Raw genomic sequence first — 27,127 nt, forward strand, 5'->3', positions numbered from 1 at the left:
ACCCCCCAAAATTAGAGTTGGGCACTTTTGTTCATATGAGTGCTCTGATCGATCACTTTAGCTCAAATCACGATACTGAAGTGAACTAGTTCATTTTAGTTCAATTTATTTTAATCACTCCGGTTTTGTTAGAATTAAAAAACAAAATTAGTTTGTACAAACTTTATCCAAATTTATGTAAAATTGACGCTTTCTACATAATAAAACCTAAAAATAACAGATACATATTTGATTTTTTATTTCGTTCATATACTTGTCGAGCTTTCTGGTTCCTGACTTTCATTAAATCAAAATCATAGTAACGCAAGGACCAAGATGCTACTTGTTTTTTGTTCTTGCTCAGAAATAAGAATAAGTGGTGCTTGAAGAAGAAACGCTGATACTGGCACAAGCGACCTTGTGTCTTTTGTTTTACATCTAAATCTTGAGAACTGACTTCGCTCCACAAAGAATTAGATGCAATTTCATATGCACTTTGGTTTCTGAACCCCTATTCCTTTAACGTCTGTCGGGTTAAAAGGGCGATGTCGGCGTATAACATGGTATACAAAGACAAGGTATGATCATTAGAGCCGCCATCTTACAGAATGGGGTAGTAAGGTTTTGACGTTTAATATTTGGCAAAGTCAAAAGCAACAACAATTTCCAAGACAAATTTGTTTACAACAACAATTTCAATGGGCAGCTGTCAAAACCTTAAGTAGCCATTTTTAAGTTTTGACAGTTCTCGATACAGAGTTTTTTCTAATGATCATACCTTCTCTTTTTATACCATGGGCGTATAAGACAAGGACCAAATTTTGTGATGTCATATTACGACTGCTCTCGTTTGCTGTTTAGTTTTTTTGAAAAAAATCTTTTTCTCTACCCTTCAAGCAGACGAGTCCGAATCCGCTCCGCCTGAGTCCGACCTCGACTACGAAACGGGTCCGAAGGCGGCTCAAATGAGTATGGAAATTATCACAGAACACATAATAAGGTAATATATTCCGAACGTTGTCAAAATTTGTTTGTCAAAAATGGGCATCAAACTGTCAGTTCGTTGTGTACTGTGACAAATTATAATCACCGCGGAGCCGATTTTATATGTATTGGTTTTTACACAAAGATTTCTCTTTCGACTTTGTGTTCATACACACAAATTTGCAAGCGTGGTGAAAAGTGCGAAAAGGAAAAAGACAAACCCTTCAAGCAAACAAGTCCGAACTCGGTCCGAATCAGCGTGTGTAGCCACCGCATGTGATTTTTCAATCGATTGAAAAATCACTGTGTAGCCAGGCACTAAGAAAACCATAAAAATTGATTATAAGCGGTTAAAATGGAAGAAATAATTATTGAATTTATAAAACAAAACAAGAGGTTAAGTTTTTTTTTATGAATTCAATCAGTTCTTCCATTTTAAGAAAATTAAAACGAACGTTATTTGAATTTTGGAATGATAGATTGTGTCAACTGCCAATATCAGTAATGCCATTTAGAAATAGAGACATGATGCAGCTCTGCGCTGCATGCAGATTTTTCTCCCATAAGAGCCCGTGTTATTTTATTTTGCTGCAGAGAAGAAACTGCACGCCTGTTTTGACCATAACTAACACTACTTTGTAAAAATGAAAAAATTTTCTATAATTTGTATGGGAGCTAAAATTTATCTCGTACAGCGTACCAGGCTTAAGGCATAAATGTAATAGGCATACGCACGCATGGGATTATGTCAAAATCGAAGGAACTGCTTCCCTGTTTCTGAAAACATGAGAAGTAGCCATAATGAACATACGCGCGCATACCCTTCCATCACAATTTACATTTTTGTTTTCCACATTATTAATTATTATTAATTACATAAAAATATGTCATTTTTTTTTGTTTTGATGTTATTTTTCGAATATTTCTCGGGTGTTCGTGGTTTTTATAACTAAAAACAATTTTAAATTATATTTTCGGCAGTAAAAACAAAAAAAATGTATAAAACTAATGAGAACCGATAAGCAAAAAATTCATATAATTTATAATTTGTTGTTTTTTTTTATTTTGACAACTGTGACTGTTCTAACTTGTTCTGATGTTTCTCACGAAACTGTGCTGTCCTGTCCTGTTATGTAATAGGACCCCTGACAAATATTTTGTAGTATCATTGAATAATCGGCACCACAATCCACAATCGTTTGAGGAGTGGCGCCACAATCGTTTTAGGATTGTGTATTCGATGGCCGAAAAATTCCTGAAAAGGACTTTTGGTTACTAAGTAACCACACCTACAATATTATTTATATTTGGTGTATTTGTATTAGTTTTGTTCTGTATAAGTAGTGTGTTTGTTTATTTTTGTTTGTTTTGTTATATTCAAATTGAATTTATTTTTAATTTTTGTAATACCTATTTTGAATCGAATATTTATTTTTGAATGTTTGATTTTTATGTATATTTGAAAGGATTTTGTTTTTTGTTTTTATTAACGACAAGAAGATTTTCTTCACTTATAGAGTGGAAGTGTTTATTTAATTTTGATTAGGGTGCTTTTAGTAATAACATCTAGGCCAAAGTTGTAGTTCACATTATTTGAATGTTGTCCACATGCACTGTGGCATATACTTACTATTTTCTGAAACTGCATAATGAAAGAGTAGGTAAGGATCAAGTTTATACAATATAGATTTAAAAAAAAAATTTTTGGCATTTAGGGTCGAATTTATTTGTTCAAGAAAGCAGGCGTAGTTAAAAAAAGGAAATAAAGTCTTCTCGTTTTTAATTGAGTTTTTTTTCATGCCATATTTTCTTATTTTGCTCTGAAATTCAGAGGTGATTTTCAAAATCCATTCTATCCATATTTGTTTTGGGTATAACTTTGGGTATAACTCTTAAACTAAAACCCTCAGATCACTATTTCTGGACTTAAACTGTAGGGAATCCTAATTGAATCCATCCTGCATTTAAAAAAGTACTAAAAAATGTTTCGTTTACGAAATACAAGTTTTTCTCGATTTACTCGAAATTAAAAAAAGTGGATAAAATGGGTTTTGATTCTAATCCACACATATCAAATTATGCATTCGTACAAAAAAAAAAGTTGAGAACATTTTTCCATGACATTACGATGGTAGAGAATGCCAAAAAAGTGGGTCCGTCTGTCTGTCAGTCTGTCAGTCTGTCAGTCTGTCAGTCTGTCAGTCTGTCAGTCTGTCAGTCTGTCAGTCTGTCAGTCTGTCAGTCTGTCAGTCTGTCAGTCTGTCAGTCTGTCAGTCTGTCAGTCTGTCAGTCTGTCAGTCTGTCAGTCTGTCAGTCTGTCAGTCTGTCAGTCTGTCAGTCTGTCAGTCTGTCAGTCTGTCAGTCTGTCAGTCTGTCAGTCTGTCAGTCTGTCAGTCTGTCAGTCTGTCAGTCTGTCAGTCTGTCAGTCTGTCAGTCTGTCAGTCTGTCAGTCTGTCAGTCTGTCAGTCTGTCAGTCTGTCAGTCTGTCAGTCTGTCAGTCTGTCAGTCTGTCAGTCTGTCAGTCTGTCAGTCTGTCAGTCTGTCAGTCTGTCAGTCTGTCAGTCTGTCAGTCTGTCAGTCTGTCAGTCTGTCAGTCTGTCAGTCTGTCAGTCTGTCAGTCTGTCAGTCTGTCAGTCTGTCAGTCTGTCAGTCTGTCAGTCTGTCAGTCTGTCAGTCTGTCAGTCTGTCAGTCTGTCAGTCTGTCAGTCTGTCAGTCTGTCAGTCTGTCAGTCTGTCAGTCTGTCAGTCTGTCAGTCTGTCAGTCTGTCAGTCTGTCAGTCTGTCAGTCTGTCAGTCTGTCAGTCTGTCAGTCTGTCAGTCTGTCAGTCTGTCAGTCTGTCAGTCTGTCAGTCTGTCAGTCTGTCAGTCTGTCAGTCTGTCAGTCTGTCAGTCTGTCAGTCTGTCAGTCTGTCAGTCTGTCAGTCTGTCAGTCTGTCAGTCTGTCAGTCTGTCAGTCTGTCAGTCTATCAGTCTGTCTGTCTTTAAATATAAGCCAAAAATAAAACTTTGAAAAAAATAATTTTTGGATTTTTAAAAAACTTTTGAAAATTTTTTTTTTGAAAAATCAAATTTTCAAAAACGGGACATTGAATTTTTTTGAAATTTTGTTTTTAGATGTTGATTAGTGATTTCTACAAAATGGCATACCAATTTTATTTTAAAACTTTTTTTTCAAAAAATTATTTATAAAAAATTAGTTCTTTAAAAAACGGCTCCAACGATTTTGAAATTTTTTTTCTAAAAATGCACCTTAATATATCAAACTAAACTGGGTACTTGTTTTGTGGGATGATTTGATTTCAGATATTGTTTTATTTTTTTGAAAAATGAATTTTATTTTTTTTTTATTTGTTTTTTTTTTTTTTTTTTTATATATTTCTACATTTCCCAAGTTTCTATATAAAAAGTCTTAAAAACTTAAGCAACTTGAAGTCTAAGAGCAAGTTCGTGCGACCCAGTCGTGCATTTTATTTCATATAGGTATCTGATGAACTTTTGATTTGTCTGGGTAATTCTTCAGGAATGAATTATAGTACTTATAAGATGAGCCCACAATCGTTATTGTAACCAACATATTGTAGAATTAATCTAACTTCGATTTTTTTTTTTTTATTTTCATTATACTATAACAATACATTTATAAGATGAAGATGGTGGACGATCTGTCAAACAAGTCAAGTTTTCTGAGTGCTGTGTAAAATAAATTTAAATTGCAAAAATTAAGAAGTAAATAATCTGCCAAAAAATCAAATTTGCGTAAGTCATAGCTCTAAGATCAAACTATATACAAAAATAAATCAAACCACCACCTACGTATGAGTTCTGACCCTAGTACCCCAAAAGCAAGAAAGCGCAAGGCATCCGAAACCTCCCCTGAACAAGAAGAAAAGAAAAAACTTAAAACCCTAAAGCAACAAAACATGATTCTAGCAAATGTCTCATTGGAGGATTTAAACAAAATGCTTGATGAACGCTTTAAAGACTTCCCTACAAAAGAAATTTCTCGAATTTGTGCTAAACGAACTATCCCAGCTCCGAGAATGCAATAACCAGCTTCAAACTCAAGTACGTGATCTAGAAATGAAATACGAACAACTCGAGCGACGATTTGAAATGTATGAACCACAACTACGAGAGCAGAATATAATTTTCCTATGTGTAACACCCGTGAAAGAGAAAATGTTGTTCACTTCCTAGCAAAATGTCCTATGTTGATATGACAGAAAAACTATCTTAACGAAGCAGAAGTAATGGAAATATTAAATGGCGAAGACTGGCAGAAGTTAATTAAATTTGTAAAATATACAGAAAAATAATAATAAGAGAAGATTTTTAAACAAAATGTAAAACTCGATTAACTTAAATTTATTCAATGTTTATTATTACAATTCTAAGCTATCTTCTGGCTGACGGCCCTTATGGCCACCTCAAAAATGTACATATATCTTTGAGCATTTTGAGATAACATATCTTCATATATTTTTATTTTGGTTGTAAAAGTTAAAAAATGGAGCCCAAGCAAGGAAGGCAAAAGTGCTTAAAAAAAAGTTTTTCTATCGTGTCGTGAAGTACGACGATGAAAATTTGCAGTTCTATTTCTTTTTAACTTGCTGAATACAATGGTGTAGCTGTGGCTTGTAGTACTGCCAAAATTTTACTGAGGGAAACAACAATGGCGTCAGCTGAGCAAAAAGTTGAGAATTCTTGAACTTGCGCTACAAGCTACAGCCACAGCTACACCATTGTATTCAGGGGGTTAGTTTTCTTTTTCAGCCTTTTCTGAAAGTAATGAATATTTATTAATAAAAATATAAATATTTATAAACAATACATTTTTCCATTTTCTTATTTAATAAATTGCCGCCAATGTTATTAATTTTTCTCAACAACTCGTGACTTGACAAATGACGTAACATTCTATATTTAACGGCTTTTGTCAAATATTTTCGAATAGCAATGAAATAGATCTATAATAATTAACGTCTTTTTTGTTACCTTTTTTAAAAAGTGGAATAATGCTAGCACTTTTTAGTTTAAAAGGAAAAACTCCAGTGCAAATGCTTAAATTGAAAAGATGGGCTAGGATATCAGACATATTCAGTGCAAATTATTTAGGAGTTTGATTTGAAATAGAATCATCACCACATGAGATCGAGTTATTGAGAGAATTGATTAAACCATATATCTCAGATCCAGTAACTGGGTCAAAAAAGAAACTACTATGATAAGTGCTATCTACTAATCCAACTTCGGCTTCACATCGATTACAGAAATCAATTGAATTCGTAGTTTGACTTACAGAACCAAAAAAGTCATTGAATTGGTTAGCAACAATTATAGGATCTTCAAATTCTACACCGTCACTATTTAGTACAATTAAGTTGGAGATATTGGAAGAATTGGCGTTGATTACACTATTTATAGCTTTCCATTCCTTTCTAGGGTTTCCTTGGGAACTACTCATTAATGAAGAATAATATCTATCGCGATGTAATCTTATTTCGTAGTTAACCTTCTTACACATTTTTTTGTAAAGAGTTTTTAAAACATTATTAGATGGATTTTAATTTTCTTCAGTATAATACGGTTTATCCAGGGCTTTAAATTCATTTCAGATTTTTTTTAACACAAGGTTGAAGCTGCAGGTACTTATATATGATTGTAAAATTTCTTGAAATAAATCATATGCATTCGAAGCATTACTTTCGGCAAAGACTGTATCTTAATTTTCAAAACGTAGAGAATAGTTCAGTGGATCAAAATTTATTCTTTTTTTTAATAAAGATGAAGCATTTTTTTTACGTTCCAAGTTTTTCACAGTGCTGAACAAAATCCCAGTCATGCAGTGATCTGATATATGAAGATCAAAGTTAACACCACAACATTCACTCAAAGAAAAATCTTTAAAATGGGTAAAATGATCTAGGCAGGAACCAGAAGCTGGTATTGTAGGTTCATTATTTAAGGACCTAAGACCATGCTCAGCTACCAGAAAAAGATATGAATCAGAAACAGTAGAAGAAGTTAAAATATCAATATTTAGATCACCTAGTATTACAAGATTTGGAGATTTAATATTGTTTAACAAAGATGAAAATTCATCCAAAAAAGAATCTAAACTATGAGAATGGAGTCTATAGATACAAACAAAATTAAACAGTTTACTACATATATTAAATGAGAACTGGATGTCATCCGCGGACAACAAACAGTGACGCAAGTTACAAAGGTACCCATTCCCATGGCCACACCACAGTTGGTACCTATCCAGATACCAATGTCCCAGACTAAACAATAACAACCTAATTAAGAAATCGTAGACTAAACAAAGGATAAGCAAAACAGCATCTCCTTTCAACATAAACTTAATCCAATATAATTTAAACACAAATACAAAGACAATATATTCGGCACCGTAGGTTAAGTTATGAAATGTATCTTAGTTTTAAGTCAGTTCTAGTCTTACAGTGTATAAAGAAAGATCGCGTTGATCTCATTCCTTAAACTAAAAGTTCGTGTTTGCGTTTTCATTTTGCCTCCACGTTAGGAGAAGAATAAATTTATATTTTTTTAAGATCCCGGAGGATCTCGAACTTAACTCGCACGACATTATCTCCCAATGCAAGGGCGTATACAGGTTTGCTTCTTGAGGGGGGTCATGCCAATTTTTTTTTTTTTTTTTCAAAAGTTTTGATAGCAGGCATAAACCTGAAAATGGGCTTTTTGAATTATTATCTTAGTTTTAAGTCAGTTCTAGTCTTACAGTGTATAAAGAAAGATCGCGTTGATCTCATTCCTTAAACTAAAAGTTCGTGTTTGCGTTTTCATTTTGCCTCCACGTTAGGAGAAGAATAAATTTATATTTTTTTAAGATCCCGGAGGATCTCGAACTTAACTCGCACGACATTATCTCCCAATGCAGGGGCGTATACAGGTTTGCTTCTTGAGGGGGGTCATGCCAATTTTTTTTTTTTTTCAAAAGTTTTGATAGCAGGCATAAACCTGAAAATGGGCTTTTTGAATTATTAAACATTAAAATTTGTGCGTCTTGCATTTCGAAAAGTTCCGAATGTAGTTCTAAAAATAACCAAACAAAAACGGTATGAGATTCGTTTAAGTTTAGCGTTAGGCCTTAAAGCATAGAACGCTGCTGATGTGAAACGAAATTTTTCGTCGGTCTCCACGAGGACAACGAAATGCTTGCGAAATCTGGACCGAAAAATACTCAAAAATTGCAAAACATAAATGAACAAAAAGCAAACACGCATCGCAGAAAGACATGCAATGACAAAATGAACAACAAAAACAAACAAAAAAACTCAAAATGTCATTTTTCCACACACAATGAATGTCCCCGGCAATTGTTTGTGTGCGAAAAAGAAGTTTAGACTTTCAATTTCGTTGTGCCGAACAGCGTACTACAGAACGAAAAGTTGAACGAAATTTTTGGTTTAACATTTCGTTGATTCATTTTTGTATGGGATTTTTCGTTTCTTATCAGCAGCGTACTAGGCTTTAATTTTGACTACTTGAGGCTATCCTCCTAAAAATAAAATGTACTGGATGGAATAATTTGCCTTAAAACAACTGTTCATTGTTTTCCGCTAGCCCAGAAAGTTAATATAAAAATCGTTTTTACTTTATAACAGTTTTAACTTTTGAATTAAAAGTCTTCCTAACCTCAGGCAAACGAATCGCAAAGTTTTGTAAAAAAATTGCATTGAAAATATATTTTTTTTTAAATTTTGTTTTAAAATTGTATGGGAATTTAAAATACCTCTATTAAAATAGTAAAGACAAAAAAAATAATTTTGGCGATATTTTGGAATTCGTCCGTTTTCAGGTATTCATCAGCGGTTTACAATATAAAAAACATTCAGTTGTATTTATTAGATTAAGCCCTGCTTTTTCAATCGTCAGATAGACTATCAGAAGAATAAATGTCACTATAAAAAAACTTTTATTCCTAGGAATAAGCTCTAACTTAGGTTTATCTAACTATTCAAAAAATTAGCCCTAAGTGATATTTAATAATAATATTTAAATTGCCTTAGATAAGGTTGCTTACATTGCTTCTATAATTGGCTGGCCATTGATGATTAACAAATCGATAGTTGTTTCAAAAAATGCAACAGATCTAGCAAATTTAGTATGTACAAAATACTGTTATATTCTGTAAGCAAACAAAATTCAAAAATTTTTACAGGCGAATGTATTGAACTGGAACATTGCAAAAAACTAAAAAGATTTGAGAAATGATATCCTTCTTTAACATTTTGCCGATGACGAATTTTATCAACAGAATTGACCTCCACACAGCAAGGCCACAGAAAGCTTCCCTATTTAAAACATATTTTATTCACTTCATCATATAAAAAAATAGAAGATATGGCTGCATTTTTTAATTGCTGGTAAGCAGTGTCTTGCCCTTAAGATATTATTTTTGTGTACCTACTAGATTCAATTTCTTTTAAAAAGCTTTGAATATAATACTTATCCGGATTTTGTTTCCATACAAAACTCTACAGCTCAACTAATATTATCGAACGAATCAAAATAATCCTAATCCAGCATAGCGTTCGCTAAAAATATGACCACATCCCCAAAATATGGTAAAATAGTTTGTTTGAATACCAAAAATTTTGTTTACTTTTAATTTTCGTTCATGTTCTAAAACTTCAACATTTTGAAAATAATCTTACTCAAGAGATTTCAGTATCACATAACAAATTCTTTTTTAAGTTCTGAGTTCTTGGGGGGGGTCATGACCCCGTGACCGATCACTTGAGTGATCGATAGTTCTGAACTAGTTTATTTTAGTTCAATTTATTTTAACCACTCCAGTTTTGTTAGAATTAAAAAACAAAATTAGTTTGTACGCATTCTACATAATAAAACAAATACAACCTAAAAATAACAGATATGTACATATTTTATTTTCTATAAAAATATATATTCATATAGGTACTTGTCGAGCTTTCTGGTTCCTGACGAAAGTCTAGCAGAAGTACGTTTTGCTTTCATTTAATCGAAATCATAGTTATGCAAGGACCAAGATGCTACTTGTTTTTTGTTCTTGCTCAGAAATAAGAGTAAGTGGTGCATCAAAATCATGAGGTAGAGCAGAACAACTGATTTCGCTCAACAAAGAATTGGATGCAATTTCATATGCACTTTGATTTCTGCACCCCTTCTGTCGGGTTAAAAGGGCGCTGTCGTCGTATAAGACAACGACCAAATTTGAAAATTCCCTATACATATGGGACTTCCTTTCACCCAAAAAAATATATTAAAAAATGATAATGTAAGGTGAGCGCAAGCTGTTTTGTAATGTCATATTACGATTGCTTTAGGTTGCTGTTTAGTTTGTCGAAACAAATCTTTTTCGCTATTCGCGAACCAAATTGAACTAAGCAAGTGAACTAAGTTCACTAGTTCACCAAGATGAACTATTTCATTGAACTAGTTCGTTCGCGAACTACACAAGCCTATCATACTGTAACGATGAATTACTGAACTACTTTTAAGATAAAAGTCTGAATACACTACCTACTACTGCAAAGGTAGAAATGTGAACGGACCTTTAGTAATTAAGAAAAATATCTCACTGAACACATCTAAAAATATCCCACTGAACACATCTAAAAATATCTCACTGAACACATCTAAAAATATCTCACTGAATACATCTAAAAATATCCCACTAGACTGGAAGTATGAAGTGCCCCTTCCTGGAAAGGAAGTTTCGAGAGACAGGGACGAGAGCCTTCGAGGACGTTCTCGAGTCTCGAGATTCCGGTATAAAAGGCAGCGTAGACACCGACCGGAGACAGTTTAATCTTGAAAGTGAAAGAGTACAGTACAAAGTGAAATAAAGTGTTGCGAATTGTTAGTAGTAAATAAAGTGATTTAAAAGTATGTTTGTTTGAGCGAATAATAAAAGTAAATTGAGTTGAAATAAAGTGTGTTCTTATTTGAACGGAAATATAAGTGGAAATTATATAAGTTTTATTGTGAACCCGGAATAAAACATTACATTGGTGTCAGAAAAGTGGAATAAAACTTATTTATTTGTGCGAATCAGATAATTTCGCGAATAAAATAAAAAGTGCGCGTGTGTTTTAACAATAAACAAAGTGTAAAACATTTTGAAATAAGTAAAAGTGCTCGCGTTTTGAAAAGTTAAAATGGGTAAAACACTAAATCAGTTAAGTTTGACTGAGTTGAAGGCGGAATTAACTAAGCGAGGTCTTCCTACTGCTGGATCGAAAAATGACCTCATTATTCGCCTGCAGGATTATTTAACCCAGAAGAACGAAAATTTGGATACATTTCAATTCGAAATTGAAATGACAGAAGAACAAGTAAGTAATACTTCCGATATGTCGTCCATGATGGCTGTTCTCCTTGCCAAATTGGAAGAACAACGTAATGAACAGAAGGATGAACAGAAAAATCTTCTCGAAAAATTAGATGAACAGAAAAACATCATCCAAGGTAAGCTTGACGCGATTGAGAACAAGTTCGTTGCTCTTGATGCTTCCATCAAATGCGTTGAAAAGCAATCTCAAGAAAAGTTCGAGAAAGTTGAAGAAAAACTCGAAAAAGTAGAAGGAAAGTTCGAGAAAGTGGATGACAAATTTGAAAAAATGGAAGTTAAAATGCAAAGTATTACTGAAGAACTTGACAAGGTTCGGAAAATTAAGATCCGAGAAAGTTCTGGTGAGTATCCAAAGAAAAAGGAAATGCATCCACCAACCTTTGATGGACAAAGTTCTTGGTCAATCTACAAGAAACAGTTTGAAGCAGCTGCCAAAACTAATGGCTGGGATGAAGAAGACAAATGTATAGCGCTGACTCTTGCTCTTAGAGGTCCTGCTGCTGAGTTGTTGCAAACTTTACCACCAGAAAAGAATGGTAACTTTAAAGCTCTTGTCCAGGTCATTGAAAAACGTTTTGGAGATGGGCATATGCAGGAGGTCTTCCGCGTCCAACTCAATACAAGAGTCCAGAAAAGAGGAGAAACTCTGCAACAACTCCAAGCTGATATTGAAAGGTTAGCTCATCTGGCATATCCGACAGCAGGAGACGACATTATCAATCAGTTTGCGACAGAAGCCTTTGTACGTGCTGTATCTGATATAAATCTTCAGCGAGCAATTCGAACAGCTGGAAAACGTTCCCTTCCTGAAGCATTAGCTTTTGCACTGACTATGGAAGCAGCAGAACAGGCTTCTCAAGGCGTTCATCGGGTAAGAGAAGTTGCAGTGGAAGAATGCTCTTGTCAAAAACTCGCATTCCAAAGAAACCAGAGGGACGGAGCTGCTCAATGCTGGAACTGTAACAAGACCGGACATCTCCAGCGGCAGTGCAGATTGCCACCAAGAAGAACTGCTTGCCAACACTGTGGAAACAGGAATATTGCCCAACAACAGGTAAGCGATACAACCAACGCTCATCCTCAACTTGATTCCCATTCGGGAAAACGAGTAAGAACCAACTTCGAGGGGCAGAAGCTGGTTTCTGGTATCAATGGCTCCAGAACCACAATTCAAGTCTCACAGACTAAACGAGACAACAAAAGTCTGACAGTGGAAGCGACCATAAACAACAAACAACACGTGGCTACAATTGACACCGGTGCCACCGCCTCCATTGTACGAAGAGACTTGGTGAAGATGACATGGCTACATAACACCAACAGCTACCGTCTGAAGACCGCCACAGGAGAAGCAGCAAGAGTGTACGGAGAAGTTCGTCTTACGATCCGTGTAGCTGAACTAGAGTTTTCACATGTGTTTTTGGTGGCAGATATATGTGACGAGTGCATCATTGGAATCGACTTCATGAAGGAGCATGGAATCATTTTGGATATAGGTAATCAAGTCCTGAAATACAGAAATGTAGAGATTCCAATGGTCTATGGCACTGAAAACTCGACAACAATTAGAACTGTCATCAAAGAAGACATGTGCCTGCCTCCTTCTTCAGAAGTTTTTGTGTGGACCAAGTTAAAGGGGAACTTTGGAAGCCATCGATACCTCATGGTTGAACCAGAAGTTGAGCAAAGTTCAAAACATCATCATCGGGAAGACTCTTGTGGCACCAAAGAACAACATGGTACCTGTACGGATACTTAACATCAAACCGTACCCAATCAAGCTTAAGAAAGGAGAAGTTGTTGGGCAATGTGAATCTGTGGCCGCAATAACTAAGATCAACGAGGTGGATACACAGATGACTATGAACTCGGAGAAACTAAAGAAACAAATTCTCAATTCAGACAACCTGAGTCAACATCAGCTTAATGTTGCGGGAAGGCTTCTTCATGAATATGCTGATATCTTCTCTTCACCCAGCGGGCAATACGGCCGAACACAACTGGTGCAGCATCGAATCGATACAGGAGATGCTAGGCCGATTCGTCAACCAGCAAGACGTCTCCCCTTGGCCAAACAAGGTGAAGTTGAAGAAATGATAACAACAATGAAGAAAGACGGGCTAATCGAAAATTCCAAAAGCCCTTGGGCATCACCGGTAGTTCTCGTCAAAAAGAAGGATGGAAGCACTCGATTTTGTGTCGACTATCGCAGGCTGAATGATGTGACGAAGAAAGACAGCTACCCACTGCCAAGAATCAGTGATACTCTAGATGCAATGGAAGGAGCACAATGGTTTTCGACTTTGGATTTGAAGAGTGGCTACTGGCAGGTGGAAATCCATCCAGAAGATCGGGAAAAGACGGCTTTCTCCACAGGAAATGGTCTGTGGCAGTTTAATGTCATGCCGTTTGGGCTATGTAATGCCCCAGCTACTTTTGAGCGTTTGATGGAGTGCGTTTTGAATGGATTAACCTGGAAATCTTGCCTAGTCTATTTGGATGATGTCATCGTTTACGGAAAAACATTTGATGACCATTGTGAAAACCTAAAGGCTGTATTCCAGAGGCTACGAGAAGCACATCTTAAGTTGAATCCAAAGAAATGTGCACTTTTCAAGACCGAGGTTAAATATTTGGGACATATCATCTCATCCCAAGGAGTGAAGACTGATCCTGAAAAAGTTGACACGGTGAAGAACTGGCCAACCCCTCAGGACAAGCATCAACTTCGGAGTTTCCTGGGTCTGGCAACGTACTATCGACGATTTGTGAAGGATTTTGCGAGAATCGCCAAAAGCTTGCACCAACTTACGGAGAAGGGTAAACCCTTTAAATGGTCAGGTGAGTGTGAGAAAAGCTTTCAGGAACTAAAGCTGCGGTTATGTGAAGCTCCTGTGCTGGCCTATCCGACTCCAGGCAAACAATTCATCATTGACGCAGATGCAAGTAATGTTGGAGTTGGTGCTGTTTTATCGCAAGTTCATGACGGAGAAGAAAAGGTCGTTGCCTATTTCAGCAAGGTACTCTCAAAACAAGAAAGAAATTATTGCGTGACCAGAAGGGAACTTCTAGCTCTAGTACTGGCAACAAAGCACTTCCATAAGTACATCTATGGACAGAAGTTCCTTCTTCGCACAGATCATGGTGCGCTAAATTGGCTTTTGAACTTCAAAAATCCAGAGGGTCAAGTAGCAAGATGGATCGAGATACTTCAGACGTATCAATGTCAGATTCAACATCGAAGAGGAAAACTGCATTCAAATGCAGACGCATTATCTCGACGCCCGTGCAAGCAAGACTGCAAACATTGCACACGACTAGAAGAAAAGGAAGTTGTCGCTGTTAGAAGAACGAGAGCTGATCCCATTTGCGGCTGGAGTAATGAAGAACTCAGAATGGCCCAACAGGAAGATTCGGACATCGAACCCATCCTTGCATGGAAGGAACATCAAGAGAAACCAGAATGGGCCGACATCTCCGACCGAAGCCCCACTCTAAAAGCATATTGGGCACAATGGGACTCACTTCATGTGCAAGAAGGGCTACTAAGGCGTAAGTGGGAATCCGCAGATGGTAAATCCTATGTAATGCAGCTAGTCGTACCTCAGTCAAAGGTAAATGATGTTCTCCGAGAGATGCACGGTGGAACTTCTGGAGGCCATTTAGGCATCAACAAGACGCTGGAAAAGCTACGACAGCAATTCTACTGGTTACGTATGAGAGAAGACGTTGAAAAGTGGTGCCGAAAATGTGATACTTGTGCCGCTAGCAAAGGACCAGCTAGAAAAATCCAAAGCAAGATGCAGCAGTACAATGTGGGTGCACCTTTTGAGAGAATTGCAATAGACGTAGCAGGTCCTTTTCCCGAAACCAACAACGGAAATCGATACATCCTTGTAGTGATGGACTACTTCAGCAAATGGCCTGAGGCATTTGCCATTCCAAACCAGGAAACCAAAACAGTTGTGGATAAGATTGTCTTTCATTGGGTGAGCAGGTTCGGAGTACCCATGGAACTTCATTCCGACCAAGGAAGGAACTTCGAATCTAAGATTTTTCAAGAGGTTTGCTCACTCCTTGGCATCAAGAAGACGCGAACAACACCGCTTCATCCACAATCTGATGGGATGGTTGAGCGATTTAACAGGACACTTAAGGAACACCTGTCAAAAGTAGTCAATGATAATCAACGAGACTGGGACCGACATATTCCATTATTCTTGATGGCCTATAGAAGTGCAACACATAGTTCTACTGGACATACACCATCGGAAGTCCTATTTGGCTCAACAATACGCCTGCCAAGTGAAATAAAATTTGGAAGTGTTCCAAACGAGCCACATGAAATGGATGAGTACGTAGAAAACCTGAAAGGAACACTGGCTGACATTCACCAACGGACAAGGACAAATATAAAAGCGTCTAGTGACAGGATGAAAACAAGATATGACGCACGAGCGACAGCAACAGGGTTTCAAGAAGGAGAACTTGTGTGGTTTTACAATCCCCACCGACAAAAGGGACTATCACCGAAGCTACAACAAAACTGGGAAGGCCCTTACACAGTAATAACCAGAATTAACGACGTGGTTTACCGTATACAAAGAGGGGTAAGAGGCAAACTAAAGGTAGTTCATTGTGACCGTTTACATCGTTATAATGGTGATAGAAGCAATGGAGTTGTTCGGGACGAACAATCCTAAGAGGGGGGCAATGTAACGATGAATTACTGAACTACTTTTAAAATAAAAGTCTGAACACACTACCTACTACTGCAAAGGTAGAAATGTGAACGGACCTTTAGTAATTAAGAAAAATATCTCACTGAACACATCTAAAAATATCCCACTGAACACATCTAAAAATATCTCACTGAACACATCTAAAAATATCCCACTAGACTGGAAGTATGAAGTGCCCCTTCCTGGAAAGGAAGTTTCGAGAGACAGGGACGAGAGCCTTCGAGGACGTTCTCGAGTCTCGAGATTCCGGTATAAAAGGCAGCGTAGACACCGACCGGAGACAGTTTAATCTTGAAAGTGAAAGAGTACAGTACAAAGTGAAATAAAGTGTTGCGAATTGTTAGTAGTAAATAAAGTGATTTAAAAGTATGTTTGTTTGAGCGAATAATAAAAGTAAATTGAGTTGAAATAAAGTGTGTTCTTATTTGAACGGAAATATAAGTGGAAATTATATAAGTTTTATTGTGAACCCGGAATAAAACATTACAATACAGTAACAACCCTACCCTTATCTACTTTTCTTAATAAAATACTAGAATTCTGGAACCAAAGGTATTTGTAATTTTGTTCTTTCTTACATTTCTTATGTCGTTTTCTTTCACTCCAATGAGAGTACCCTTTTAGTACTTATTTTTGCACTTTTGAAGGTTTTGTGTTCTTTGACGCCACAAAAGTGTAAAAAAAAAATAAATAAATAAATAAATTGCACACACACTTATTGTCGTTTTCGATTGGAATCACTCAAGGATTCAATCATTCTGAAATCCAATAAAACAGTTTGAATCGCTTCCACTCAATTCTGCCTTTTGTGTTTGTGTTTGTTTTTCTGTGAAATTTAAAATGTCAAACATGTCATACGACTTGAAAAATAATTAATATTTAAAAAAAAATTGTACCTAATTTTTAAATAATTAATGGGGAATTCGTTCTGGAAAATATTTTAAAAGCATAGTTTTTGTTTGAAAATAATTAGCAAATTAATTGCAGAAAACAAAAAAAAAATTTAATGAACAGAAAAAACAATGATTGAGTATTTCTTTGACATGTAAGTATAAATGTATAAGTGGATCTTGATTGAATTCGGATTTGAAATCGAGAAGAGAATTTCTCTTCTGAGAACGTTCTGGCTGTCATTTTCATGCCAATAAAACGGTATCAGAAGGATTCTGAATGCTTCCGGACGCTTCTGGACGTCCAATCGAAAATGACATTATGAATTTGAAGCTTGACATTTCAAAATTTTATTTGAAAAGAGAAAAATGCGAAAAGTGTTTCTTTAAAATTCTTTTGTTATTAACAAAAACAACCATTATGAATATATTTCCTATTATATAATATTCCGCCATATATATTTCTTCCATTATTTTCGTTAATTCTTCACTTTTTCCAAAATGAAATTGAAAACCGAATAAAAGAGTTTTTCAGCCAGTGTTCTTCATCAATAAAAAAAATCCTGTGCCAGATAAAAAAAAAATCCCATTTTTTTTTTGCGATGATGGGATATTTGTATTTTACAATTATCAAACTATGGGTGTGTGTCAATTAGGCTGAAAGAAACCGATCAGAAGTATAATGAAAAATATACCAAACGTAAAACTAAGTCCACTTCTACACGAAGACGCAAAGCGCGAGACTCACATAAGAGCAAGGGAGAAATAAAGTTCAAAAAAAGGGAAGGAAGATTTTCTACCGTGGGTCTCCGGTAAAAAATTTTGTGACTCTTTTTGACGTTTCTTTTTGATCTTGTTCTTTTTTTGCTGTTCTGCTTTATTTTATTTCGTCGTTGTGTATTATTTGCGTGTATAGTAACGTTTTTAATTTATTCAAAAGTATTCCGCTCTGGGGCTCTCCTATAAGTAACACCAGAGGCAAAAAGATTGAAGATTTTCTTGCTACCACAAATCTCATTCTGCTAAACGATGGTTCCCCGACCCATTTCTTGACCCACAACTCCTTTGCTCATGTTGATCTCACAATGGTTTCCCCACAACTATTTCCTAATATATCTTGGCTTGTTTTTGATAATTTACATGGTAGTGATCACTTTCCTTTACTTTCAGTCATCAATGGATTCTTCATCAAGCATCTCAAAATTTAAACCTAAATACCTGATTGGAACCAATTTCAAGCCCATTCTTTAAAATCGCTATCATCTAGACCTACCTCAACAAATATAAACCAAGAAGCTTCAAAAATACTTAATACTGTTACGAAATAACCGGACTTTACAAATCGCCAATCATACCAACCGCAAAACTTTGTTCCCTCCGGAAAAAAACACCGAGATGCCCTTCGACGATCAACAACATTTTATTAAGCCAGAACTATAATTGGCGGATGGAGTCGGATGCTAATGTCAATTGTTGTTGTTTTCCATAAGTTTTCATCCGTCGAGTGCGGTTGCGAGCGCACTCGTCGGATGAAAACTTATGGAAAACAACAACAATTGACAGTAGCTTCCGACTCCATCCACCAATTATAGTTCTGGCTTTATCCGCCGAAAAAATTGGTATTGGTATACCACTGTCTTTCTATAACGAAAAAGAATGCCTACACCCACCATGGCTACTTTCTCCAAGTTCTATTAACACAGATCTTACAAAAGAATGCCTACACCCACCATGGCTACTTTCTCCAAGTTCTATTAACACAGATCTTACTTTGCTTCAAAAAAATCAACAAGCAATGACGTGTACAGATCTTAAGGCCCCAACCCATAGAATCCGTTGCGTCCGTTCCGTCAATCCATCCGTTAAAGTTGAAGGATGTATGACGGATTGCTTTTTGACAGCTCACTTCAAATTCCGAGGTGTGTTCGATATTTTATCGCTGAATGTGCACTAAGGAAGTTCTGCTACTTCTTCCGAAATAATAGGTGTGTTTTTTATTACAACCGGTCTTAACTGGACAAAAAAAACGCAGTCTGGGCTAAGCAATTTACATGTTAAATACAACATCAGGTTAAGCCCCGAGGCGTTTTTTTTTGTCCAGTTAAGGCCGGTGGTAATAAAAAACACACCTAATAATGGAAATAATATAAACCCTTAACCCGATTCCATAACAGTAAATAGTCCTCCTTTAGTTAATGCGACTGATAACATTGAAGTCTCAATTGTTACACCTCAAAGTTCAGTGGGTGCAACACCTTTAGAACCCATTCGTGACTCATTGAACACTAACGTTAAAAGTTTAGAAACTGTACCCAAACCTAAAACAGCATTTATCTCCCGTCTGCTAACTGTAACTACACCTCAAGACAAAGTTGAACACTTAATTGCTGCTAAAGTCATTCCGGACGCCTCATGCATCAAATGTTTGAAAATTAGTAAACCCTCTAACTTTGTATCATCCTTTAAAATAATTGCCCCAAGCCCAATTTTTGAGAACATATTATGTTTTAGTAACTGGCCACCTAATACATTGGTAAAAGAATTTACTACCCCGTCTAGGCAAAAAAATAAACGAAAGTCAAATATTAAAAACATTTCAAAAAACTTAGTAGGTTCTCCCTCTTCTACCAAAACGTAAGAGGGCTTCGTGGCAAAACTACTCAAATCTTTAAAAACTCTCAAGCTTTACCATACGATGCTATCGCATTTACTGAAACCTGGCTTAATGCCACAATTTTGGACACTGAACTTTTCGACCAAGAGTTCTTAGTTTTCTGGAAAGATCGTCACGTAGGCGTTAAGAATCCTGTAGGCGGTGGAGTTCTTATCGCAGTTCGAAATCATTTTTGCACATCTCTTGGAATCAAAAAATCTATTAGTATTAACAGCTTACATCCCCCCAAAAAGTCCGACTTCTACCTTTTCAGAGCTTTCCTTAGCACTTGATTTTGTTATTGACATTGCAGATCTCAATAGTACAATAATTCTGATAGGCGATTTTAACCTTCCTAACATTGACTGGGTGCCATCAGAAGACGAGTCCTACTTCGAAGCTTCTTTAACTTCACCTCAACTGGAGCTCCAGAATTTGGATAATATTATCTCTACAGACTTGCAGCAAGTCAGCTGTATTCAAAATTTTAAAAATCGATTACTCGATTTAGTCTTCTCATCTGACGCAGTTAATACAGTAGTGGTAGAATCTTCCTCTGCTATATCTAACATAGACCCTTACCATCCCCCACTTGACATATTTCTTGACTTAGGAGGTCATTTACTTGTAAATAGTAATTCTCAAGACAATTCATATGAATTTGACTTTAGGAGATCTAATTTTCATCAGTTATCTGATAAACTTAGTGCATCTGGTATTGTAAATATTCCAGTTTGCAGTTTCGTGTGACATTGAAAACGCGGTGTCATATTCTTATAACGTTTTAAATAGTTGTAAAGCGGAGATAGTTCCTTTGAAAAGATTCAAATACACAAGCATATGCCATCCATGTATACCAAAGAACTTAAAATTCTCCGAAACAAAAGAAATAAAGCATGGAAAAATTATTTGAAAAATATGTCCCCGGAAAATCATGATTTATACATCTCTCTTTTTGATGAGTTTAAGACTCTCTCTAATAATGTTTATGCAGAATATCTTGAGTCGATGGAGATTTCTATCAAACAAGACCCTAAAAGTTTTTGGAAATTCGTCAATTCAAAAAAGAAGTCTGACGGCTATCCAGTCAACTTTAATTATAACAATAATATCTTAAAAAGTATTATTGAGATCTCAGACGCGTTTGCAAATAACTTTAGTCAATTTTTTATTGATACCCCCATCGATATAGATATAGATAACTTCCATTATTTACGTGATTACCCCCAAGTTACATTTAACAGTATTCCAGTTGAGCTCGATAAGATCTCACACTGTCTTTCACATCTTCATGATGATTGCTCTCTGGGACCTGATGGAATCCCTCCGATAGTTTTGAAAAACTGAGATCCGTTTTAGCTCTCCCTCTTCGACACATTTTCGTATTATCTCTTAAAACGGGTATATTTCCAAACATATGGAAAAGCGCATATATTACTCCTGTTTTTAAAAAGGGAGATAAAGCCCATATAACTAACTATAAGCCAATATCTAAACTTTCATGTATTTCAAAGCTTTTTGAGCAAGTTATTTGTGATAGTTTAATGTTCTACTGTAGAAATATTATTTGTAATCAACAACATGGTTTCATGCAAAAAAGATCAACGGTTACGAAGCTACTTTCATTTTTGCAAAATTGCTCCTCCGCTTTAGAAAGTGGACAGGAACTCGACTGCATTTATACAGACTATTCTAAGGCTTTTGATCAACTTTCTCATGACATCATAAAGTTTAAATTAAAAATGTTTGGTTTTCCTATAAGTTTTATCACTTGGATTTCTTCTTACCTTAAAAATAGGTCATATCAGGTGAAATTCAGAGGGACCTTCTCAAAATCCTTCATTGCCAAATCGGGCGTCCCGCAAGGTAGTCACCTGGGACCTCTTCTTTTTATTTTAGCTATTAATGACGTACCGTTATGTTTACGTAAGAGTGAAATTCTTATTTTCGCAGATGATATGAAAATTTACAAAAGCATAAGCTCTGTGAATGACCGCATATCCTTGCAAGATGATCTTGATAGATTTGCTATTTGGTGTACAAAGAACGGTTTAAATCTCAACCCGACTAAGTGTCAGACGATGACCTTTTCAAAGAAAAAAACTCCTAGTCTGTATGATTATAAGATATCTCATCACACTTTACTCCGTGTGCATAACTTTAAAGACCTTGGTGTTAAGTTTAACTCCAACCTCGATTTCACAGAGCACAGCATATAAACCTGATTGTAAACAAGGCCAATTCTATGTAAGGTTTTGTCAAGCGTTGGTCGAAAGAGTTTAGGGACCCTTACGTTACATTAGCTCTTTACAACTGCTTAGTTCGCCCCACTTAGAATACGCATCTCAAGTTTGGACACCTTGTTACAGCATCCATATAGAATTAGAATCAGTCCAACGTAATTTTATTCGTTTTGCCTTAAAAGGCTTACCATGGGCGGACCCTTTTAACCTTCCTTCCTATGAGCATCGAATCAACATACCGCAGATCCAAACCTTGTCTCAAAGGAGAGTAAATAACTACCTTGTATTTATTCATCAACTTATAACGGGTGTAATTGGTGGCCCGGATCTGCTTAATTCTATTAATTTTAACTACCGGAGAGGTTATAACTTTCGTAGCTTAGATTTAATAAAATTACCCCGACACCGTACTAATTATGTATGCATGTGCCCTTAACTCGCATGTGTAAGCTTGTAAATTTGAATACTAATCTGTTTGATTTTAATATTAATAAAACTAGTCTGAAAAAAATACTAAAAACCAATGTACCACGCTCATAAACTTTTTTTTTGTATTTATGTTTAATGTTTACTGATTCTTCCCAGCAAACGTAGAACTACAGAAAAAACCGGCGAAATATGTACGTAAAAGAAGTACTTCTTTTCCACTGAAAAAAGATAGGAGCTCGGGAAAAAACTCAGTTATATACTTTCTGTATATAAGAATACGTGAAGCATCTATCTCTTTCTTGCATGCAAGATGAAATGAATTTCCCCTCCATTAAGAGTACAGACAAATGTACTTCAAAACTACATCAGCGAAGCACATCTGGAAGTGCTTCTGATGTACATTTTCCAGTACTTTATTAGCTACAGAAAAACCACTAAAACTCCATATGGCTCCTTGAATCTAGAAGTACGTAATTAAGTGGTGAAATTTGTACGTAAGAGAAGTAGTTTGTTCCTAGTAAATCTAAACCTTTTGAAACTACAAATGAAATTACAGATAAACTCTGAAGTTAAAACTTTGGTTAGAGATTTAGATTTATTCATTCGAATTGTATATCAAAACATGAACGTCTTGTGTGACACTTTACTTCAGACTTCTATGAGGAATGTTGGCGTTGAATTTCTCTTAAATCTTACATCTACGTCAGGAATTTTGGAAATTCTTTATCACTAAACGAAGGAGAGTCGCTTCATGCACACAACTGTTGAGGGGAACAAAATGCTTTCCTCGCAATGTATTTGTAATACGAACTTGCACATCTTGATTGCCACTCGAACAGACTGCATCCAATAGTGTGGCGAGCAAGGAGTCTCTGACGTCATTTTTATACTCAACATAGAATTGTTGAATGTTGTTTTTGTCTAGGATTAGAGCGAACACATCTGCAAGTGGTCGGAGGGTGCAGACCTAAATAAATAAATAAAATAGTACCATCAGCTTCACAAAGTGCAGAAGGGAATCTCTTTAACTTACACTACAAGTCTGTGAAATGTGGATCACACTCAAGTATTGTAATCTCTACTAAACATAAGATTCGTTTCACTCGTTCTGGATGGCGTGGAGGAAAATTTCTACTTCTTCCGTCAAATCCATCCGTCTCCGTCCGATCCGTCGCTTTGGGTTGCTTCCCATAAGAACGTATGTATTTTATCGAGCTGTCAGTTGAAAACTTCGACGGAACGGACGCAACGGGTTCTATGGGTTGGGCCCTTTATTTCTTCAAAAAATCATCCCCCTACAAAAGAGATAATTGGAGCTTTATATACATATACACAGACGGTAAGAAAAACCAACACTGCACGGCCTTTGCTGTAGTTGACGATACCGGAAATACCCTTTACAAATTCCTCCTACCAGACTTTTCATCAGTTTTCTGTGCAGAAGCAGCTGCAATACTTTCTGCAATTAAATTGAAGAGTGCAGAAAAAAGAATAATATTCACTGACAGTCTGTCGAGCATCAATGCCATACAAAACATTAACAACAATCACCGAATCATTCGTCACATAAGAGACAGACTCAAAGCAAACAAAAAATCTCTCAAACTATTTTGGATCCCCGGACACGCGGGAATAAAAGGAAACGAACTCGCTGACACAGTTGCCAAAAGTGCAGCTGTGAACCCCCAACCCAAGTAACAATTTAGCTTTCATAAGGGTCAATGCAAGCTATTTTTTGGCTTTCATAACAAGGACAGGTCTTATGCAAACCATTTTGGCGCATTTTACCGAAATTGCATAGGACTTTCCTTCACAGGTTATCCAAAAGCTAATAGCTTGTGACAAACAGTTTAAAATGGCCTTACGGAGGTCTTCCCGCAGAGGGTTTATCTAATGCACAAACCGGATTACTTGCGTAGGATGTTATAATAAGGCCTTATAGAAGTTGTTGTAGGTGTTGTAGAAAATGTTGTAGAAAATGCATAAAAAAAAAGAATTAATTGAATTTTATTTCATTTTTTTTTATTTTCTTTTGATTTTTTCTGTTTTGTATTTTCTACATACAATTTACATTTTCTACATTTATTTTAATTTTTTGTTTCTTTTCCTTTTTTGGAAATTCCACTGCTTTTTCTGTTGTTCTGAAATGATGAGAATATTATTTTAATTGAAAAAGAACACATTTTTTTAATTTCATCACATGGCCCGGCCAGGAATCGATCCGACGTACCTCTGCATACCAAGCCAGCACCTTACCAGTAGACCATACTCGAATATTAAAGATGAGTGGAAAAAAGGGAGCTAATTGAAACCTCACATAAAAATGCAATGTTTTTTTCTAAAGCGATACAAACATTGCATATCTGCAGGATAAAAGCTTTGCATACTTATTGGTGAAAAACATTGCATACTTAAGAGATGAAAACATTGCATACTTACAAGAACCTCTGAAATAAAATTCAATTAATTTTTTTTTATGCATTTTCTACAACATTTTCTACAACACCTACAACAACTTCTATAAGGCCTTATTATAACATCCTACGCAAGTAATCCGGTTTGTGCATTAGATAAACCCTCTGCGGGAAGACCTCCGTAAGGCCATTTTAAACTGTTTGTCACAAGCTATTAGCTTTTGGATTACCTGTGAAGGAAAGTCCTATGCAATTTCGGTAAAATGCGCCAAAATGGTTTGCATAAGACCTGTCCTTCTTGTTATGAAAGCCAAAAAATAGCTTGCATTAGCCGTTTTTTATTATCACTTGATCCATATAGATCATTAATTAAAATGTATTACAACAACTACATGAGATCTTGCTTTTCATCAGGATCACGAATCGTGATCTTGCTTTTCATCAGGATCATGAATCGTGATCTTGCAAGATCTCATGAAGTTGTTGTAATACATTTTAATTAATGATCTATATGGATCAAGTGATAATAAAAAACGGCTATTGACCCTTATGGAAGCTAAATTGTTACTTGGGCCCTTGATTATGAGCTTAGTGATAAGTAAAAAAGATGTTTACAACAAAGTAAAACAACACTGGAAGGACTTAAGGATGACCAAGTGGAACGCTTATAGCCACCACTATACCACTATTAATCCCAATGCTGAGCCTGCTTCCTATCCTACAAACTGCAGTAGCTCCATGATCCGGTGTTTTACTCGTTTGCGATTGGGACACTCAAACATAACACATTGTCACCTCCTCGAGAACAAAGACCCCCCAAGATGTCACCTATGTAATGGCGGACCACTCACGGTCCCACACCTTGCTAGCGCTTTTCATATATTATTTTGCTATTTATTTGCAATGTAATAAACTTATAATAATAATTATAACTTTGGGATAGCTGAGGGCCCGGGTGGCAATTGCAAACGGGCCCTCAGCTATCCCAAAGTTTATTACATTGCAAATTGCAAGTCGGTTATATGGCCAGTCCGATCCTGTCGATATACTTCTTTTTATTTAATGAAGTGTCAGTAGAGTTCCAATTCCATACGCGGTTAACAAAGCATTGCTGAATGTCAGCTGTCAGCATTGTTGTTGTTAGCTCCAGGTACTCCAATAATTTCGGTTATGTTTTCCCTTTGTTTTTGCTCTCTCCAATTTAGTTTGCTCTCGAGAGTATTAATCTTTTGTTTAAGTATTTGGTTTTCGTTTTTCAGCTGCTGGACTGTGCTGAGAAAGTAACAGTTAACTTTTTTCAAACAAATTATTTCCTCATTATAGAGCATATCCAAGGTGATTGATTTTTTTATATGTTGATCGGTTGTCTCAGTATCTGTTGTGAACTGATGTACGCCGGATGATTCGTTGATGGGTAGATGTGTAAATAGTTGATGTGTTTCTAGCTGCTGCCGTCCGTTTACCTGCTGTTCAACGCTTAATGTTTTGCATGAGGAACCACTTGCATCTCCAATACTTAAACAAGAATCATCTGTGGCACTGCAAGGCACATGCTCTTGGTTTTTAGTGGGGGCAAGTGCATTGAAATGAGTGGATGACGATTGCAAATAAGTTGGTGGTGGTCTGTTGTCATTTACATCATCTTTTATTCCAGTCGGGTTCTCAGCAATTATTAGCATTTCACTTGAAGATCTTGTTGGAAGCAACGGTTTTAATGGGGTCTCTTCAACGTCTCTTGACGTTGAAAAGACATACGCCGAAGAGTACGGCATTTAGGGTAAACTACCCAGTGACCGACACCCTTGCCAGTTACCGACACCTAGCACAGTTTTTCCATTTTCTTAAGATTTTGTTAGGGTATAGCGTACGAAAACTATTTTTAACGCGTTCAGGCATGTATATTCCATCAGAAAACACTTTACTTCATAGTTGGTAGTGATTGGTTTTGTTATAATAAAAGGGGCAAGTTTCGAACCTCTGTGAAAAGCATGAAACTTGAGAAATTCTTAAGAAAGACGTAAGTACAAATCATTGTTTAAACAATATATCTGTATATGGTACAAAAATTAAAATTGAATATTTTGTTAGAGAATTGCTTTTGTAGATCTATTTCAATTTAAGTTATTACAAAAATAATAATATAATTTTATTTTACATGGGGTGTTCATAACTAGAATATAATGTTCAACAAAATTCAGTGACCGACACTGGTGTCCATAACTGGCGCAATTAGACACGTTTGATGATCATGGGCGTAGCTAGAGATTTCATCTAGGGTGGGCCAGATGTTATCATCGACCTGAAGCCATAACCATGAGTGTGCAATTTTTTTTTACTAGGTCTATATAAGGCAAGTATTAGTTTCGTGTCGAGGTGTTAATCAAAACCAACATTACGATGGTGGAGAATTAA

At 36.1% G+C, this 27,127-nt stretch overlaps 1 long non-coding RNA gene across 1 annotated transcript; it reads right to left on the reverse strand.

Annotated features, from left to right (window-relative positions):
- Window positions 1-22,870: 22,870 nt before the first annotated feature.
- Window positions 22,871-24,338, reverse strand: LOC129911605 (uncharacterized). The gene is made up of 2 exons (XR_008771679.1): window positions 23,335-24,338; window positions 22,871-23,268 (listed from the first exon to the last, which is right to left on the reverse strand). It is a non-coding gene; the product is annotated as an uncharacterized LOC129911605 (long non-coding RNA).
- Between the last annotated feature and the right edge of the window lie 2,789 nt (window positions 24,339-27,127).

This window comes from Episyrphus balteatus, chromosome 2, assembly GCF_945859705.1.
Source record: "Episyrphus balteatus chromosome 2, idEpiBalt1.1, whole genome shotgun sequence".
In the NCBI taxonomy this organism is placed as follows: Eukaryota; Metazoa; Arthropoda; class Insecta; order Diptera; family Syrphidae; genus Episyrphus; species Episyrphus balteatus.